This window comes from Littorina saxatilis, linkage group LG12 (assembly GCF_037325665.1).
Source record: "Littorina saxatilis isolate snail1 linkage group LG12, US_GU_Lsax_2.0, whole genome shotgun sequence".
In the NCBI taxonomy this organism is placed as follows: domain Eukaryota; kingdom Metazoa; phylum Mollusca; class Gastropoda; order Littorinimorpha; family Littorinidae; genus Littorina; species Littorina saxatilis.
In genome coordinates, this window is record NC_090256.1 from 48,725,206 (window position 1) to 48,745,668 (window position 20,463).

General features: G+C 41.1%; 1 long non-coding RNA gene across 1 annotated transcript; it reads left to right on the forward strand.

Annotated features, from left to right (window-relative positions):
- Positions 1-13,147: 13,147 nt before the first annotated feature.
- On the forward strand, positions 13,148-18,207 carry LOC138982119 (uncharacterized). Its single transcript, XR_011460783.1, has 3 exons — positions 13,148-13,239; positions 15,014-15,160; positions 16,534-18,207. It is a non-coding gene; the product is annotated as an uncharacterized lncRNA (long non-coding RNA).
- The last annotated feature ends 2,256 nt before the right edge of the window (positions 18,208-20,463 follow it).

The window sequence follows — 20,463 nt, forward strand, 5'->3', positions numbered from 1 at the left end:
CTAGGAATAATAGGCCGTGAAAAGTAGGATATGCGCCGAAATGGCTGCGATCTGCTGGCCGATGTGAATGCGTGATGTATTGTGTAAAATAATTCCATCTCACACGGCATAAATAAATCCCTGCGCCTTGAATATGTGCGCGATATAAATTGCATAAAATAAAAAAAATAAAAAAATTAAAATCCCTGCGCTTAGAACTGTACCCACGGAATACGCGCGATATAAGCCTCATATTGATTGATTGATTGATTGAAAATAAATTCCAGCAACATCTCTCGATAATAATATTTCGTCGTTTTGATTAAATAAAAATGTATTTTATTTTCCTATGTACGACGCTCATGCACTATCAGTCCTGCTGCAATGCATGCAGCTATAGGGAGGACGTCAGCCGGTCGTCAGCTAAAATAAACTGAATGTTTCCCTGCTAATGTCAAGAGGTACAATTATCTAGAGGGAGAAAAGCATGAGATCTTGCAATCAAAGCAGATTTGTGATGATATTTTACCCCCAAAGTCGATTTATTCGAAAACGCCCCGAGTTGCTCATTGAATAAAAAAAGAAAGATTTTGCTTTGAAGCTAATTTCAAAGTCAAAACACCCTTTTTCGTCACAAATTCGACCCAGTGAAAGGAATACATGGTCCAAAGTTCGAATAGGAGCACTTTGGAAGGGAGGGGGAACAGTGAGTAATGAGTTTATGTGAGATAAACAAAGCCGGCTGACGTCCTCCCTATAGCTGCATGTTGCTGCAACCACCTGATGCACATCCTTATCATTAAAGTTAATACATGTGAATGTTTCGTTTTGTCTGTTATTACACATTTCGTAGACCTTTCTTAACTCCCTGGGTATGTCACGATTACACGCACAAATATCAGGGTAAGGATGAAATCAGCGTTGGTTGGTTGAATGTTCAGCCCCTGTCGAAACCGAGGTGCACTCCCTTGAGCCTGAAAGAAAAGTAAGAACAAAAACGCGTCTGCGAAACAAATAAAATCTCCTCAAATTGCATAATGAAATCGTGACGCATTTCAGGCTATTCTGGATAATGCAGTATTGCACAAGGTAAAACCTTCCAGATTGTACACGATGTTTTCCCCCGAAAGCGGCGTATGGCTGCCTGAATGGCGGGGTAAAAACGGTCATACACGTAAAAACCCTCTCGTGCAAAAACATGAGTGAACGTGGGAATTTCAGCCCATGAACGAAGCAGAAGAAGAAGAAGTACACGATGTAGAAGTGCCAACATCTCTAGAAATGAAACTAGTGTTCATGCTATGTTTGCCACGAAATCATGCCACATGAGGACCAAACTGGATCGATATTCTTCAGACTTGAATGCGATAGCGCATCTGGTCATTAGTTTTGATTGATGAAGACGTGTTTGTCGAAGAAAGAAAAGGCTAAGAAATGTTAGGCTAAGTTTATGGAACGTTTAACTGCCCATTCCGTTTCGTGAACTCAGTTTACCTCGATGTCTCAGATCGGGCCAGACTTTTACATGGGATAAATCCCTCCCTGACTGCTTGCTGTGGTGTGTTCGTTTTTGGTTGTTCAATAATTTTAATTTTGGAAAAGGCACCAGAGCCTTTTACGATCTAAATTCCTTACGAACAAATACCATTGTGCACAGTAAGTATCCAGGCTGTTCGGTTTTGGTATGTGACCAAGACTATTGGAGGGAAGGTCTTAATCCATGTTAAAGACTGACAACACAAAACGTTCACAAACACTGGGGCCAGTCCTATCGGTCTTTAAAGTACACACACAAGATACACAGTAGAGAAAACGTGATTGGATAAGAAACAAGAAATTCCTCCGAGGTAGGAAAAACACCCCCGTCCTTACCATTCTCACTGCCACCAACTGAAAAGGTTATTTCCCTTTGACCATTAATATGTCCCTCTATAAGTCCTTGTAGAATCTTAATCCACCAATACCTCCCTAACCGTGTGTTTGACTGGTCCCAATTTTTGTAAGGACCGTCTCAGGAATGTATAGAACCTGTTCACCAAGTTTGGTGACGATCGGTCCGTTCATTCTTGAGATCTATATGCGAACACAAACACACAAACAAACAAACAAACAAACACATCGACCGAATCCTATACACACCCCTATACCGGGGGTGTAATAAGATTTCATAGTATAGGCTAGTCCTGTGAGATTACCCTCACGGACTGCTTTCACACTGGGGAAAGCGAGCTGCCATACAGTACGGCGCTACCCACGTGGTTTGTTTTCCTTCTTTTTCCTGCATGCGTGTATTTATGTTTCCTAGCCCTGAGACTTTCGCTGTGAACTTGGGTTCTTTATTGTTCAAATTCGTGCACATTCGTGTTCGGACATGGCAGAGAGTGTGCACAAAGTTGACTCTGGGAAATAAATCCCTCGCCGAACGTGGGGGTCGTACTCACGCCGATAGCGACAACTGGACTTTATACACAGAAGATTCTTCGGGGTGAATAGCCCTAGGATTTGAAACACATGAATAACATCAGCAAATATGCGGAATTTAGACCGCAAATCTACTCTCATTCCTGTTTAAAGTCATATGATATGAACAATATATAGATGAGCCAAGTGGCGTAGTGGATAAGACATCGGCCTCCCAATAAGAAGGTCGTGAATTTAAATCCCGGCCGCAGCCGCCTGGTGGGTTAAGGTTGGAGATGTGTCCAATCTCCCAGGTCAATGTAGTGCAGACCTGCCAGTGCCTTATCCCCCTTCGTGTGTACACGCAAGCACAAGACCAAGTACGCACGGAACAATTCCTGTAATCCATGTTACAGTTCGTTGGGTTATAGAAACACGAAAATACCCAGCATGCTTCCCCTAAAAACCGGAGTATGGCTGCCTGATAGGTGGGGTAAAAACGGTGATACACGTAAAAACCCACTCGTGCAAAAGCATGAGTGAACGTGGGAGTTTCAGCCAATGAACGTAGAAGATCAAAAGAGAAGAAGACGAAGACAACCGAAGTTTAAAAGTGTGTATCTCTTCAGTGTGACTATAGTCCTATGATATAAACAATAATAGCATCAGCCAAAATGCGAAAGAAACCATGTGCGGAACCAATCTAGCCTCTTCCTTCTTGCTCGACGCGCACTTGTAACCTTCTGTACCATCCTACGGGCCTGGCCAGAGCTGGTCTGAGCATTTAATCTGGACGGAGTAATCTTCGGCTTGCAGCGGCCGTAATCCGCTTTCAGAGCAAATCACACAGAGGCTTTCCTGATGCCAGCTAACCGCTCCCTGCTCGACGTTTCTGCAGCTTTGTGCTGTCACCACCTGATGATGCACGTGCGTCTCGCTGCTTCTACAGTGGAACCTACGAAGTTAGGATACTATACGTTATTTGTATTGTTGACCAACCTATGACATATTACACAAATCGAGACAGTCAGTGTTTCTCCGAGACCGTGCCAGCGGACGACGTGAACAATAACAGTCAATATTTGTGTAACATGTCACATTTTGGTCAAAAATAAAAATAACATGTATGCATCGATATATTTCAGTTACAATTCCTTTCATATTTTTACGATTGAACTAACATAAACATGCATGGTTTTTTTAATTCTCGAGGGTTCCTTTTTTTAAGTCTTCTCGTTCGCGTATGAAGTGATATGACCTTTTGCATTAGCGGCTGGTCAAGGTGTTGTTATGGAAGATTCATGTGATCTCTGGAGGTAAGATGTATATGTTGCAACAAAACGAACATGCCCAACTGAACGGGCAGCGAAAGAGCAGATTTGGACACCATTTTTGTCATTTTATGCAGAGAAAGAAGCTGTCGAACTCACAGAATGAAACTGAACGCACTGCATTTTTTCACCAAGACTGAATAGCATCGTCAGTCTCCCGCTCGTGGAAAGGCAGTGAACTTGACAAGCCAGTATACCGCGGTAGTGGATGCGCTGAGGAGGATAGAACGCTTTTCTGTATTCTATTCTTTTTAACTTTCTAAGCTTATTTTTAATCCAAACATAACATATCTACATGGTTTTGGAATCAGGAACCGACAAGGAGTAAGATGAAATGTGACCCTCCACCACGAAATGAGTCGCATGTCACCTTTGCATGATTTTCATATTTTTACATTTTCTTAAAGAGTTTTTTATGCTCTATCCAGTGGTGAAAACCGTTTTAGAAAAGAGCACAAACTGTTTGAGTTATAAGCCTGTGACTAAGGTGACCCTCACACTGTTATCAGACACTCCCCGGACTTATATTAAGCCTAGCGCAGAACCGCGCGAGGTGACATGCGACTCATTTCGTGGTGGAGGGTCACAAATTGTTTTTAAATCGATATTCGTGATTTTAATCATAATGTTCATATTTTCAGAGCTTGTTTTTAATCCAAATATAACATACTAGAGGAATACCCGGCTTCGCCGGGGTGAATCGCGGAACAGAGACAGCCAGCGTGGCGGTTCACCACAATCACCTTTGAAGGCGAAGTCCTGTCAAACGGGATTGAGAATTTTAGAGCTTATTTCTAAGCCCTATATTATCTGTTATGGCTTCTCAAATGCCAGAACATTCACAGACGAAAGTCGCCAGACCCCATCACAAACAGAACTCTACAATCCACAGGTGTTGCCTCCACACACACACACACACACACACATAGACACAGACACAGAAGCCGTATATATCTATATATATCTATAAATATATAGAACATCAGAAATTGTGAAAGAAACAATTAAAAGTCAGCAGAGACTTTCTTCCGAGATTTGTTAAAATCTCTTAGCAGAGATAGAGAGAGAAATAAGTATCTCTTCACAGACAGCCTATTGGGAGCATCAGACCCTCCTCAAGGGGGACCGAGACTTACAGAGCAAAGTCCCTTTGTGGGGGACGTATCGCAAGGTAATCTAGTCCTGAGGAGGACCATTGTATTTGTACCTAGACCAGACACGTGTTTCGACACTATTGTGTCTCATCAGTGGTCAGGTGGTACTGATGGCGAGAGTTGTCAACCCATGGTATCCAACTAAGAAGCAAACCATTCTCTGAATGGTAGCTTCTGTTGGCATGGGAGACTACCCTCATCTGACAACCCCAAGAGGATATCTGTGAAGGGAAACACTTTGATTTAAGGCCAAAGTGTAGAATTGATATTTATTAAGAAAGAATTTAGAAATTTAGTCAAGTTTTAACCAAGAAATTAGGTTAAAACAAGGGAAATTTAAAAAAGCCTAAAGGGAGGTAACTCTGTACCAGCCTGCAGATCCAGAAATGGATACGCGAACAAGTTAGATCTAATTTTGAAAAGGTTAAACAGGAAAAGCGGTCAACTTTTCACTGCTGTTCAACACAGGACTTGGTAAAGAAGAAGTGTTCTGCTTTATTCAATTGGATCACTTTAAAGGCGATGCAACTTTCACGGTGACCACATTATAAAACATCAGAAATTGTGAAAGAAACAATTAAAAGTCAGCAGAGACTTTCTTCCGAGATTTGTTAAAATCTCTTAGCAGAGATAGAGAGAGAAATAAGTATCCCTTCACAGACAGCCTATTGGGAGCATCAGACCCTCCTCAAGAATATATAGAGATAGATGACAGTGGATTTTTCGCGTGGCTATAAATTGATTCGACCTTTTCACTTTTACAGTAAGGACAACTTACGGGTACATGCAAGGAAAGCCCACAACTTCTAAGGCGAACAACTCTACAGAGTCTGCTGTGAAGGGCGACGGTAGTCTCCCTGTCACACTCGACCCCCTTTGAATGAACTTAGGTCACTCCCAGGTGGAATGGGAACAGCACGAAAATGATTCAGTGGCCTGAACATTTCATGTCGAGTCCCATCGCTGTCGACGACGCCAAATGTAACCGAGTGCCTAAACACCACAATCACCTTTGAAGGCGAAGTCCACTCAAACGGGATTGAGATTAACTGTTATGGCTTCTCGAAGGAAGGCCTGAACATACTGACACACCAATTCCGCTAGACCACATCACAAACAGAACTCTACAATCCACAGGTGTTGCCCACACACACACACAAACACACACACACACACACACACACACACACAGAGAAGCCGTATATATATATATATATATATATATATATATATATATATAAATCCTAAAGCCTCCTTAGGTCGACCAATTGTCGCCCTAAGGCCCCCATTTTACAACACTTTCGATTTAGGTCGACCGAAAATCGGTCGACCTAAGGTTTGGCCCCTTTTCTGCAATCCCATTGGACTGACAGCATCGACCCTATGCGCTATGAGAAGACAGTGCCCAAAGTGTCTTGTCTGTAAATGGCATCAATTTGGGATTTACCGTTTAGGAAAAAAATCAAAAAGTAAATTTGAGACTTATGTTGACCTTTGGAAAATGGGGTATTTAGGGCAACTATGATAAATTGTCAAATATATTTTTATCTGAGAGTGTTCCTTGTAAAAAAAATGAGATTTGTGGGAATTTTGTTTTACTCGAAATAATGAAATACGTATCCCATTCGTGCTTCTTCTCGTTTTGCGAAACTTGTCTTTTGTGAAAAGATACACAATTCACACTATGAGCCATCACGGATCCATTGATCTTCAAATGGTTCGACCACAGTCAGACGAAATTTGACCTGCCGCCCTCATCGGAGATGTGAAAGGACGCCATTTTTTCTGATGTGCTCTGCTGGTAAACAACTTTTGATGACTTTATTTGATTGTTTTGCAATGTAAAATATATACGTAAGTAATTTGAAATACAATGCTGATCATAAGCCTGATTTTTACTTTCCACATCGCTCTCTCCACAACTCAGTCGAGTCAGTGCTGAGTGCTCTGATTCTGAACATTGTCGAAGCGACGAAGGTGAACTTTCGGCGCATCGATTTCTTTCGATGTAAGCTTAATTGTAAGCGTTTAGTCTACCAACCCGAAGAACACATTTGCAAATTCGAGTAAAATATGTCGTGTGAAAACGTTCAGAGTGCTGTGTTTCATTTGGGTCTATAGAGTATAGTTTCTCACTCTCAGGTCACAGTGCAGCGAGTGCTGCTGCATGCTGACAGGGACGCTGACTTGTCAGTGACACTGACTGTCACTATAATGTCAGTGTTACAGAAGTTCAGCCACTGGTCATGGAAAATTAAAGTGTATTTATTGGTAAGGGAATTTGATAAACTTTTATGGGTTGATCTATGAACATTCCAGATGAAAGTCTTTAAACCGAGTCAAAATTGATGTGAACAAAAACATTCATTACTACAAAATTCTTCAAGTTCAACCGAATAAAACAAAAACCAGCACCCCTTTGTCACATTTGTGTTGGGAACACACTGACCACTAGCAATATCTGCAACTTGATAAGATGGTCACATGGGGGGGGGGGGGTGGACATGCACGTTGAGGCAACACAAAATCAGGGTTCCACACAGGCTCTGAGGTCAAGGGTATTCATACCCTTTCACCATAAAAGTAAAGGGTTTTCATACCCTTTCCTGATTGATCAAAGGGTATGGCATGTTGTCGGCGACTCTGTGTATTGCTTTGCTGTTTTACCAGGTTCTTGCATATATATGCATGATGTCAATGTGTGCAGATTGCATTGTCAATTTGAGAGTGCTTTGAATAAAGGAAATAATTTATGACCATTGGGAAATGTCATATGTGTAAATTCTTGCTTGTAGCATTACAATAAGTGAATAACACCATTTATCTAATACAGGTCTATGATAACACTTAAACATTTACAGCAATTACCGGGGTATCAAAACACTAGTCAGAGGCTGAGAGCTTTCACAAAACGAACAAGTAAACTGGCTTGAAATTCTGAACAGTAAACTTTTATTAATAACCCAGAACCCAGCCACCAACTGACAATTATGAGTTTACCAGTGCAGTGCCACAGTTATTTTCCCCCAAAATTCAGGGTAATGCTATGAAAAGTCAGTTCAGTTCCACAACAACAAGAATATTATTATGAGTATCAATAAGTTTGAAATTATTTGCCTGTTCAGTTGTTGGTTACAAATTAACAACACACCTATCAAGTGCCTGTTGAAATTCACATCTGCAACACACTTGTGACTGTGTCTCTCCACAACAACAGTTCAATCTAAGTTTCAACACACTAAAGCGTGGCATCATTGAAAGGGCGTTGCAACTGTATGGCTCTAATAATTATTACTCTGTAACTCAGTCTTTGGGTGAAGTCTTGGTGTTTTGTTTTGCAAGTCACAGCCACTGTCAACAGATTTCCTTAGTTTTCCTCATGGCTCCGTGCACTTGCAATGCCGCCCTTCCAGTGATGTCACGCTTTAGGTCAGTGCCTACGTGTTTAATCATCATTTTGTTAGGCCAGTCTCTCCACTGAGAGTCGGTTCCTTAGCTTTGACTTCCCCCGGTTCTGTTGACTAAAGCCTCTCTCACAGGGTACAGAAGTGATTGGAATGGTCAAGAGAATGTCACCAAAAATGCTAAAATCAGGTATCGCAAAAATGCAAACGTCAAAGTTCATTGTTTTGGATCAACTGCAACAGGCTTTCTTGGTCGTGGCCTTTTCAAACACAAAGTCAGTGACAAAACTGATCGTCTGCAAACTTGCACGCTCGCGGTCTTCGCGGAACCAACAGAACCGAAAATAGCGGAGAGGAAGTAACTCTGGTCACGCTGACAGCGCCGACTTCCCGGAGACAGTAAAACACGTGTCGAGATCGCCGGTGAAGCTTTCCAAAATTAGTCTCCCGCGAAAAAAAAAACCCAAAAAAACCTCGAGCGTCGCATAACCAGTCGTACCGTTTGTAAAACGATCAAAGTCATACCCTTTTTCCCTTCAAGTCGTACGTTATTATACCTCTTGGCAAAATAATTGTTACTTACCGACACCCTTTCAAAGAGCGTCTCGTACGTGATTTGGGGGGGTCAGAGGGTATAATACCTCCAATTTTACGTGATGTGGAACCCTGCAAAATATTTTATTGTGTATGATTTTTTTTATCCAGATACTTGCGGCAAAAATGGACTACTACCCTCATTACACCAGAGGTAGGAGGATGTGTGGTCCTCATGGCTTTACGCAATAATGCAGGTAAGAAAAGCTAAGACAAAAACTTGCATGAATTATTTCCAGTTAATCAAAGTGACTACCTTAACCTTTAGCCTGCCCTTCAGAGCCAAAATGAAGTATTGCCAGTCATATTATCATAATTATGACTGGCAATACTTCATTTTGGCTTTATTATGAGTGGACTTACTGCTGTTTGACTTTGGAGGGCAGAGCTAGAATGGACACTTTCCTTCGTCGCTTTGATGCGGATGTAATGCCTTCACTACGGTTCTTGCCAGACACAGCTTTTTGATCTCATGAGGCCCCCACCTGTTCAATTACACATTAAGTGATTAACATGCTTCCATTTGAAACTTCGAAGTCTTCATCGGGGATTGACGCCCGACAAAAGCTAATTGAAGCCCGACGGAGCGAAGCGACGGAGGGCTTCAATTACTTTAGACTTTGGGAGGGCGTCAATCCACGATGAAGACCGAGAAGTTTCAAATGGAAGCATGTTAATGTTATTGTAATTGAATGTCAGTGTTACAGAAGTTCAGCCACTGGTCATGGAAAATTAAAGTGTATTTATTGGTAAGGGAATTTGATAAACTTTTATGGGTTGATCTATGAACATTCCAGATGAAAGTCTTTTAACCGAGTCAAAATTGATGTGAACAAAAACATTCATTACTACAAAATTCTTCAAGTTCAACCTAATAAAACAAAAACCAGCACCCCTTTGTCACATTTGTGTTGGGAACACACTGACCACTAGCAATATCTGCAACTTGATAAGATGGTCACAGGGGGGGGGGGGGGGTGGACATGCACGTTGAGGCAACACAAAATATTTTTTTGTGTATGCTTTTTTTATCCAGATACTTGCGGCAAAAATGGACTACTACCCTCATTACACCAGAGGTAGGAGGATGAGTGGTCCTCATGGCTTTACGCAATAATTCAGGTAAGAAAAGCTAAGACAAAAACTTGCATGAATTATTTCCAGTTAATCAAAGTGACTACCTTTAGCCTGCCCTTCAAAGCCAAAAACCGGCACGGTTGGCCTAGTGGTAAGGCGTCCGCCCCGTGATCGGGAGGTCGTGGGTTCGAACCCCGGCCGGGTCATACCTAAGACTTTAAAATTGGCAATCTAGTGGCTGCTCCGCCTGGCATCTGGCATTATGGGGTTAGTGCTAAGCCTGGTTGGTCCGGTGTCAGAATAATGTGACAGGGTGAGACATGAAGCCTGTGCTGCGACTTCTGTCTTGTGTGTGGCGCACGTTATATGTCAAAGCAGCACCGCCTTGATATGGCCCTTCGTGGTCGGCTGGGCGTTAAGCAAACAAACAAACAAAAATCAAAGCCAAAATGAAGTATTGCCAGTCATTATCATAATTATGACTGGCAATACTTCATTTTGGCTTTATTATGAGTGGACTTACTGCTGTTTGACTTTAGAGGGCAGAGCTAGAATGGACACTTTCCTTCGTCGCTTTGATGCGGATGTAATGCCTTCACTACGGTTCTTGCCAGACACAGCTTTTTGATCTGATGAGGCCCCCACCTGTTCAGTTACACATTAAGTGATTAACATGCTTCCATTTGAAACTTCGAAGTCTTCATCGGGGATTGACGCCCGACAAAAGCTAATTGAAGCCCGACGGAGCGAAGCGACGGAGGGCTTCAATTACTTTAGACTTTGGGAGGGCGTCAATCCACGATGAAGACCGAGAAGTTTCAAATGGAAGCATGTTAATGTTATTGTAATTGAATGTCAGTGTTACAGAAGTTCAGCCACTGGTCATGGAAAATTAAAGTGTATTTATTGGTAAGGGAATTTGATAAACTTTTATGGGTTGATCTATGAACATTCCAGATGAAAGTCTTTAAACCGAGTCAAAATTAATGTGAACAAAAACATTCATTACTACAATATTCTTCAAGTTCAACCTAAGAAAACAACAAGTCGCGTAAGGCGAAAATACAACATTTAGTCAAGTAGCTGTCGAACTCACAGAATGAAACTGAACGCAATGCCATTTTACTCGTAGCATCGTCAGGCCACCGCTCACTCTCTTTGTTTTAACTTTCTGAGCGTGTTTTTAATCCAAACATATCATATCTATATGTTTTTGGAATCAGGAACCGACAAGGAATAAGATGAAAGTGTTTTTAAATTGATTTGGACAATTTAATTTTGATAATAATTTTTATATATTTAATTTTCAGAGCTTGTTTTTAATCCGAATATAACATATTTATATGTTTTTGGAATCAGCAAATGATGGAAAATAAGATAAACGTAAATTTGGATCGTTTGATAAATTTTTATTTTTTTTTACAATTTTCGGATTTTTAATGACCAAAGTCATTAATTTATTTTTAAGCCACCAAGCTGAAATGCAATACCGAACCCCGGGCTTCGTCGAAGATTACTTAACCAAAATTTGAACCAATTTGGTTGAAAAATGAGGGCGTGACAGTGCCGCCTCAACTTTCACGAAAAGCCGGATATGACGTCATCAAAGACATTTATCAAAAAAATGAAAAAAACGTATGGGGATTTCATACCCAGGAACTCTCATGTCAAACTTCATAAAGATCGGTCCAGTAGTTTGGTCTGAATCGCTCTACACACACACACAGACACACACACACACACACATACACCACGACCCTCGTCTCGATTCCCCCCTCTACGTTAAAATATTTAGTCAAAACTTGACTAAATATAAAAACCAGCACCCCTTTGTCACATTTGTGTTGGGAACACACTGACCACTAGCAATATCTGCAACTTGATAAGATGGTCACATGGGGGAGGGGGGGGTGGACATGCACGTTGAGGCAACACAAAATATTTTATTGTGTATGCTTTTTTTATCCAGATACTTGCGGCAAAAATGGACTACTACCCTCATTACACCAGAGGTAGGAGGATGAGTGGTCCTCATGGCTTTACGCAATAATTCAGGTAAGAAAAGCTAAGACAAAAACTTGCATGAATTATTTCCAGTTAATCAAAGTGACTACCTTTAGCCTGCCCTTCAAAGCCAAAAACCGGCACGGTTGGCCTAGTGGTAAGGCGTCCGCCCCGTGATCGGGAGGTCGTGGGTTCGAACCTCGGCCGGGTCATACCTAAGACTTTAAAATTGGCAATCTAGTGGCTGCTCCGCCTGGCGTCTGGCATTATGGGGTTAGTGCTAGGCCTGGTTGGTCCGGTGTCAGAATAATGTGACTGGGTGAGACATGAAGCCTGTGCTGCAACTTCTGTCTTGTGTGTGGCGCACGTTATATATGTCAAAGCAGCACCGCCCTGATATGGCCCTTCGTGGTCGGCTGGGCGTTAAGCAAACAAACAAACAAAAATCAAAGCCAAAATGAAGTATTGCCAGTCATATTATCATAATTATGACTGGCAATACTTCATTTTGGCTTTATTATGAGTGGACTTACTGCTGTTTGACTTTAGAGGGCAGAGCTAGAATGGACACTTTCCTTCGTCGCTTTGATGCGGATGTAATGCCTTCACTACGGTTCTTGCCAGACACAGCTTTTTGATCTGATGAGGCCCCCACCTGTTCAGTTACACATTAAGTGATTAACATGCTTCCATTTGAAACTTCAAAGTCTTCATCGGGGATTGACGCCCGACAAAAGCTAATTGAAGCCCGACAGAGCGAAGCGACGGAGGGCTTCAATTACTATAGACTTTGGGAGGGCGTCAATCCACGATGAAGACCGAGAAGTTTCAAATGGAAGCATGTTAATGTTATTGTAATTGAATGTCAGTGTTACAGAAGTTCAGCCACTGGTCATGGAAAATTAAAGTGTATTTATTGGTAAGGGAATTTGATAAACTTTTATGGGTTGATCTATGAACATTCCAGATGAAAGTCTTTAAACCGAGTCAAAATTGATGTGAACAAAAACATTCATTACTACAAAATTCTTCAAGTTCAACCTAATAAAACAAAAACCAGCACCCCTTTGTCACATTTGTGTTGGGAACACACTGACCACTAGCAATATCTGCAACTTGATAAGATGGTCACATGGGGGGGGGGGGGGGGGTGGACATGCACGTTGAGGCAACACAAAATATTTTATTGTGTATGCTTTTTTTTATCCAGATACTTGCGGCAAAAATGGACTACTACCCTCATTACACCAGAGGTAGGAGGATGAGTGGTCCTCATGGCTTTACGCAATAATTCAGGTAAGAAAAGCTAAGACAAAAACTTGCATGAATTATTTCCAGTTAATCAAAGTGACTACCTTTAGCCTGCCCTTCAAAGCCAAAAACCGGCACGGTTGGCCTAGTGGTAAGGCGTCCGCCCCGTGATCGGGAGGTCGTGGGTTCGAACCCCGGCCGGGTCATACCTAAGACTTTAAAATTGGCAATCTAGTGGCTGCTCCGCCTGGCATCTGGCATTATGGGGTTAGTGCTAAGCCTGGTTGGTCCGGTGTCAGAATAATGTGACAGGGTGAGACATGAAGCCTGTGCTGCGACTTCTGTCTTGTGTGTGGCGCACGTTATATGTCAAAGCAGCACCGCCTTGATATGGCCCTTCGTGGTCGGCTGGGCGTTAAGCAAACAAACAAACAAAAATCAAAGCCAAAATGAAGTATTGCCAGTCATATTATCATAATTATGACTGGCAATACTTCATTTTGGCTTTATTATGAGTGGACTTACTGCTGTTTGACTTTAGAGGGCAGAGCTAGAATGGACACTTTCCTTCGTCGCTTTGATGCGGATGTAATGCCTTCACTACGGTTCTTGCCAGACACAGCTTTTTGATCTGATGAGGCCCCCACCTGTTCAGTTACACATTAAGTGATTAACATGCTTCCATTTGAAACTTCAAAGTCTTCATCGGGGATTGACGCCCGACAAAAGCTAATTGAAGCCCGACGGAGCGAAGCGACGGAGGGCTTCAATTACTTTAGACTTTGGGAGGGCGTCAATCCACGATGAAGACCGAGAAGTTTCAAATGGAAGCATGTTAATGTTATTGTAATTGAATCTGACGACAATCTCTTTCCTGCTTTCATGCGGTTGTAAACAGACAGAATTGGTTCTGTTCTGTTCACACACTACTTTCAGTCCACCTACCTGCAAGGGTCAAGTCCCAAGAAATGTCTCTGTATTCCTATCGTATCACTCTGCTCCTGTTTTGTTTTCTTTCACACACATTTTCCCTTCTTTTTTGACGGTTTTCTGGACAGCAAACTCTAAAACAAATTCTTTTCATCACAAAAGCGATCTTTGGAATTGACTGACGTAGTCCGGAAGAATTCATGCATTAACTTACGTCACGTACTCAACGTCATCACTTCGCATACCTTATGGTCTCGGTATTTCGTTGGCCTTCATATTTCCTACTTGTAAAATGACCCTCAAAGCTAACCGAGACTAGTTGAGGCTGTATCAATACGCCTCGCCAGCAGGTTGTTAATGGATTTTTTAGCGAGTGGTTATCGACAATTGTAATACAATCAAGTTTGCTTTTTAATGAAACAGATCCTGTGATTGGTCAGAATGTCCCAACTCATTACAAATTACCGGTGACTAATTGTCGATAGCCACTAGCTAAAAAATTCATTAACAACCTGCTCCGCACACTCGTGAATTACCAAGAGGCTGAAAATACCCACTCGTGGTTTATTTTCCACTAATCAACTCGTGGTCATTGTTTAAGCTCTATTTAATGACCGGTAATTTTTAATGAGTTGGGGCATTCTGACCAATCACAGGATCTGTTTCATTAAAACGCAAACTTGATTGAATTACAATTAACATTAACCAGAAAAGCCTTTTAACATATGATAATTATAAGAATAACTTTGAATGTAATTAGAAAATTGTTTGCCATTTGAAGAATATTCATACCATAAGACTAAATTGTTGAAAAGTGTCAAATGTACTGAAAGTAGATGGCTTTGTCAACTGACCATAAATACAATTGGTTCTTGTGCCTGTTGTATAGGAGCACCTGAAAGAGAAGGAACAATGGAACAGAAAGTACCAGCAGGAGGTCGACAGTCTGTCATTCCGCAACTAGCAGCTGTCCAAACGAGTTGTGGTACTGCAAGAGGAGCTGGAGGCCGTCGAGTCACAGAAGAAAAAACACAAGGTTGGCACATTTCTTTAAAGCAGTAAAGCGGTAATCAAGACACCAGCATTGACTTGACAGATACAGATTTCCTCTTCGTTAAATAGGGTTGAAGGCATGGCTATCATATTCCTTGGTGGTGGCAATTCCGTTCAATATGTTTTTGTAACGTCGTGAAATATATACTTTTCCCATAAAACTAAAAGCTTAGTGTTACTGCGACTTCATTTTATCATACTTATTTTCATAGTGTGGCATTTTTCGGTTCTCGTCTTTGTTTTGCCAATACATTAACCTTTACTTTAATTGTTTAAAGTTTTAACAAAAACTTACAATGGTAGGAACCCAAGAAAAAGTCCACCCCTCTGCTTTTTGAATGTAATCTATACCTGACTAAGTTTCAAATGTACATTAGTATTAGATAGGCCATGAAGCCTGTAAATGCCCCTTCTTGATCTTGTGATCATTTTATTGCTATTTATAGTACAGAAAAGGGAACCCGTAAGATTTTGCCATATTTTGTACTCTTGATTTTCTAAATTACGATTGATACGGTCTGTGGAAAAAAAGAGAAATAATTCCTAGACTTCTTGCGTTTCTACTTTCGGTTCACTCAGTTAGTGTAAAAAAAACAACCTGTTACTATGGCCATTTTGAATCTCGTATGAAGTGACTAAACGAGATCAGTTGCGTTGATCAGCTCAAAGCGTGGAAAGCTCAATTTTTATCATGCAAAAACAACAACAAAGAGGTGGATCCTCAGCAGGAGCAAAGAAAAAGGCTGTTCGGGAACAGGAATTCCTTTCAACGTATGTTTTCCAAGTTTGACATCGATAGACACTGCATGTCAAAGCTAGACTCATAGGGATCCTGAAATTGACAACACCAAGAAAAGCCGCTGCCAGCATGAGGAGCATCACAGACTTTGTCTTTTGCAAAAGATCTACCCGAGGAACAGGGTGCAGTACATGCCAAAGCGATGTTATCCGAGCTGATAGTGAAAATGAATTTGTCATTGAGCACAGCAGATGTGATTTTACAAGCTGTCAAAAGTGTGTTTCCTGTCTTAAACATCGCGCAGAAGTCTAAGTGTTCAGGCTGCAAGAAGGCTACAGCAATGATGAAACAGATGTCTAATGACATTAGGTCTTCTCTTAAAGAAAAAATCAACAAAGATTTCCATCTTTTTTTTTTATCAATGACGGTGTGTGCAGCATGTTTGAAATGAATGATTAAAAGTTATGTGGAGTACTCTCATTTTTCTGAAAATGCACGTAGCTTTTTTTTTGTTAAACTCCATGGCAAAATTGAGGTCCCCAGGTCTGTATTACAATATATATATATATGCAACACATGCTTCTATCAGTTAAAAGATATGATTTGTTTTTTATCAGCCTCATCTGGAGATGTACTGGTACCTCAGGCCTCATCTGGAGATGTACCAGTATTGCCAGCCTCATCTGGAGATGTACAAGTATTGCCAGCCTCGTCTGGAGATGTACTAGTATCACAAGCCTTATCTGGAGATGTACCAGTATCACCAGCCTCATCTGGAGATGTACCGCCATCACCAGCCTCATCTGGAGATTTACCAGTATCACCAGCCTTATCTGGATATGTACCAGTTTCACCAGTCTTATCTGGACATGTACCAGTATCACCAGCCTCATCTGGAGATGTACCGCTATCACCAGCCTTATCTGGAGATGTACTGATACCACCAACCTCATCTGGAGATGTACCGCTATCACCAGCCTTATCTGAAAATGTACCGATACCACCAGCCTCATCTGGAGATGTACCGCTATCACCAGCCTCATCTGGAGATGTACCGCTATCATCAGCCTCATCTGGAGATGTACCGCTATCACCAGTCTTATCTGGAAATGTACCGATACCACCAGCCTCATCTGGAAATGTACCGATACCACCAGCCTTATCTGGAGATGTACTGATACCACCAGCCTCATCTGGAGATGTACCGCTACCAAAAGCCTCATCTGGAAATGTACCGATACCACCAGCCTCATTTGGAGATGAACAGGTACGAAAAGCATTGTGATTTTGAACTTACTCACGGGTTACCTCCATTATGAAATTGACCGTTTTTGTTTGTTTATTTGTTGCTTAACGTCCAGCCGACTACGCAGAACCATATCAGGACGAAAATTGACCGCTTTTATTTTTTAAACTTTCCAGGAAATGGGATTTAGCCACGTCTAGGTCGATGTTGTCAGTCTAATGAAATTGGAGAAAAGGCACCAATGGGTGGCCGAGTGGTAACGCACTTGCGCTCGGAAGTGAGTTCGACCCTGTGTCAGGGCGTTAGCAATTTTCTCCCCCCCTTTCCTAACCTAGGTGGTGGGTTCAAGTGCTAGTCTTTCGGATGAGACGAAAAACCGAGGTCCCTTCGTGTACACTACATTGGGGTGTGCACGTTAAAGATCCCACGATTGACAAAAGGGTCTTTCCTGGCAAAATTGTATAGCCATAGATTAAAAAAATGTCCACCAAAATACCCGTGTGACTTTGAATAATAGGCCGTGAACAGTAGGATATGCGCCGAAATGGCTGCGATCTGCTGGTCGATGTGAATGCGTGATGTATTGTGTAAAAAAAATCCATCTCACACGGCGCCTTGAGTCCGAGTCTGGAGATACGCGCGCGATATAAGACTTCATATAACCCATACTTGTCGGTCGCCCTATGCCTAAGTGGAATGTTTTGTATAATGGGAGCTTTAGGGCAATATTTGGCTTTAACACACACACACGTACATATATAGATTGGTTGAATTTAGAATAAAAAGAAAGTATGTAAAAGTCACAACATTCTTACACGTACTCGCATTCACTACCAAGAAACTGTTAATTTTTAGGATAGTTGGACATTAACTACAGTACCTGTGTAATCCAGAAAAACACACAAGATAAGCACATAATTGAGGCAAGTCAGGACCATTATGATGATCTGTGTCAAAAGCATCACATTTATTTTAACACGAATATTTATTGGACCATAGTGGCAGAGTGGGCGGCTTGCAGTCTCACTCAATGACAAAGTTAAGCAATGCCGAGCCTAGGCAAGTACTTGGATAAGTGACTGTCTGAGTTGTACACTGCTGTTAACTTAACGGTTGACCCCTCATGGAGGGCGGTGTCTCACTACTCTTTGGGATGAGATTTTAAACTGAGGTCTATTCAGTATTCTGAGTACATATATGCACTCAAAATCAAGCTTGGACTTGATCCTGACGCCAATGTCCAACTCGGGTCAATGCAACCCGCAGAAACACACCCAGCATGCATCATAGTCTCAGAATAATCAAAATGATGATTATGGAGACTCAACGAAAGGCAGGTGTGCTTTGGGAAATGATTCTATTGTTATTGCAAATTTGTCTGGAAGCATGTGTCGACATAAGCTTGTATGTCTGCTTGATAGGGAATGGGATCTGGGTTGTCAGTAAAATGAAATTTGAGATTTTAAAAGAATCACCAAACCTTAGGGCGACAAAATATAAGTTGAAAGTATTGTACAATTGGAGCTAAGTTACCTTTAGGACGACATTTGGTTGACCTAACTCCCCTGTAGGATTTAACACAATATATATGTTATAATTTTGGTCGCCCTAATCAAAAGTATTGTATAATGGGAGCTTTAGGGCGACATTTGGCGAATTGGATCTGGGTTGTTACTAAAATGACATTTTACTTTTTTGAGAATTTTTTTTTCATTTTTTTTCAGAGTTTTTTTTTTTATACACGTTTTTATTTCTTTTTGGTACATGACATCAACATCAGACAGCAACACTTTTTTGAGATTTGAAAGGAAGCACCAAACTTTAGGGCGAAAGAAAATACGTTGAAAGTATTGTACAATTGGAGCTTTTAGGATAGTTGGACATTAACTACAGTACCTGTGTAATCCAGAAAAACACACAAGATAAGCACATAATTGAGGCAAGTCAGGACCATTATGATGATCTGTCTCAAAAGCATCACATTTATTTTAACACGAATATTTATTGGACCATAGTGGCGGAGTGGGCGGCTTGCAGTCTCACTCAATGACAAAGTTAAGCAATGCCGAGCCTAGGCAAGTACTTGGATAAGTGACTGTCTGAGTTGTACACTGCTGTTAACTTGACGGTTGACCCCTCATGAAGGGCGGTGTCTCACTACTCTTTGGGATGAGATTTTAAACTGAGGTCTATTCAGTATTCTGAGTACATGCACTCAAAATCAAGCTTGGACTTGATCCTGACGCCAATGTCCAGCTCGGGTCAATGCAACCCGCAGAAACACACCCAGCATGCATTCATAGTCTCAGAATAATCAAAATGATGATTGTGGAGACTCAACGAAAGGCAGGTGTGCTAAGCTGCCATGGTATTATGGGAAATGATTCTATTGTTATTGCAAATTTGTCTGGAAGCATGTGTCGACATAAGCTTGTATGTCTGCTTGATAGGGAATGGGATCTGGGTTGTCAGTAACATGAAATTTGAGATTTTAAAAGAATCACCAAACCTTTAGGGCGACAGAATATAAGTTGAAAGTATTGTACAATTGGAGCTTTACCTTTAGGACGACATTTGGTTGACCTAACTCCCCTGTAGGATTTAACACAATATATATATATACATGTTATAATTTTGGTCGCCCTAATCAAAAGTATTGTATAATGGGAGCTTTAGGGCGACATTTGGTGAATTGGATCTGGGTTGTTACTAAAATGACATTTTACTTTTTTTAGATTTTTTTTTTATACACGTTTTTATTTCTTTTTGGTACACGACATCAACATCAGACAGCAACACTTTTTTTTAGATTTGAAAGGAAGCACCAAACCTTAGGGCGAAAACAAATATGTGAAAGTATTGTACAATAGGAGCTTTAGGATGACATTTGGTCGACCTAGCTCCCCTGTGGGATTTAACACACATGCATATATATATATATGTTATAATTTTGGTCGCCCTAATCAAAAGTATTGTATAATGGGAGCGTTAGGGCGACATTTGGCGAATTGGATCTGGGTTGTTACTAAAAAAAAATGACATATTACTTTTTTGAGAATTTTATTTTTTCAGTTTTTTTTGGTTTTTTTTATACACGTTTTTATTTCTTTTTGGTACACGACATGAACATCAGACAACAACACTTTTTTGAGATTTGAAAGGAAGTACCAAACCTTAGGGCGAAAGAAAATACGTTGAAAGTATTGTACAATAGGAAGCTTTAGGATGACATTTGGTCGATCGACCTAGCTCCCCTGTGGGATTTAACACACACGCATGTATATATATATATGTCAAAAAT